Source organism: Anopheles gambiae (assembly GCF_943734735.2).
Source record: "Anopheles gambiae chromosome X unlocalized genomic scaffold, idAnoGambNW_F1_1 X_unloc_13, whole genome shotgun sequence".
Lineage (NCBI taxonomy): Eukaryota > Metazoa > Arthropoda > Insecta > Diptera > Culicidae > Anopheles > Anopheles gambiae.
Genome location: NW_026902587.1, coordinates 64,251 through 65,000, shown reverse-complemented (window position 1 = coordinate 65,000; position 750 = coordinate 64,251).

Here is a 750-nt window from a genome sequence, read left to right as displayed (position 1 = left end):
GGACACTGCAAACCATGCTCCTACGACTAAATAGAGGTTAAAACTACGATTTGGTGAAATCTTCATTTTTGACCTCGAAGCAAGGTACCTTCCCTATAGTAGGCAATGAGTAAATGATCATAATCCCAGGAGGGCAAAAAATGGGAACCCGAGAGGAAAGCGCTGTTGGCGCGCCTAAGCTAGTGGCCCGTAGAGTAAAAAGGGTACCCCCAACAAAGTTGTCGTTTGACGTTCGGTTGCACTTTTTATCATCTAAAATCAGTTTTCTACACGTTTTGAGGGGTTTAAGCAAAAAAAAAAATTTCGACTACTCGAGCTCTCTGGCCCGTTCGGTGCACATTTTTGAAAAAAGCTAGGGAGCTGCCCCTAGGTTCGGGGTGTCACAAAATGTTGAAAAGTGGTCGAAAAACCACTATCCAGAATCGGATGTAGAATCATTAGACGAACTTAAAATTGTTCTACGACACCCATCTGCGACGTTTAGTATTCGAGTTATGGCCCGTACCAGGTCTGACCGAGCAATTTTTGTTCCGCGCACTTTGTGCACCGTACACGTTGATGTTTGTATGAAAAAGTACCCTACCTAGGGACGCGTATAGCAAATTTGTACCCCCGGGCATGTTGTCGATTGACATTCTGGTTGCACTTTTCATCATCTAGGGTGCGTTCCTGACACGTTTTGAGGGGTTTTAGCAAAAAAAAAAATTTTCGACTACTCGAGCTCTCTGGCCCGTTCGGTGCACATTTTTG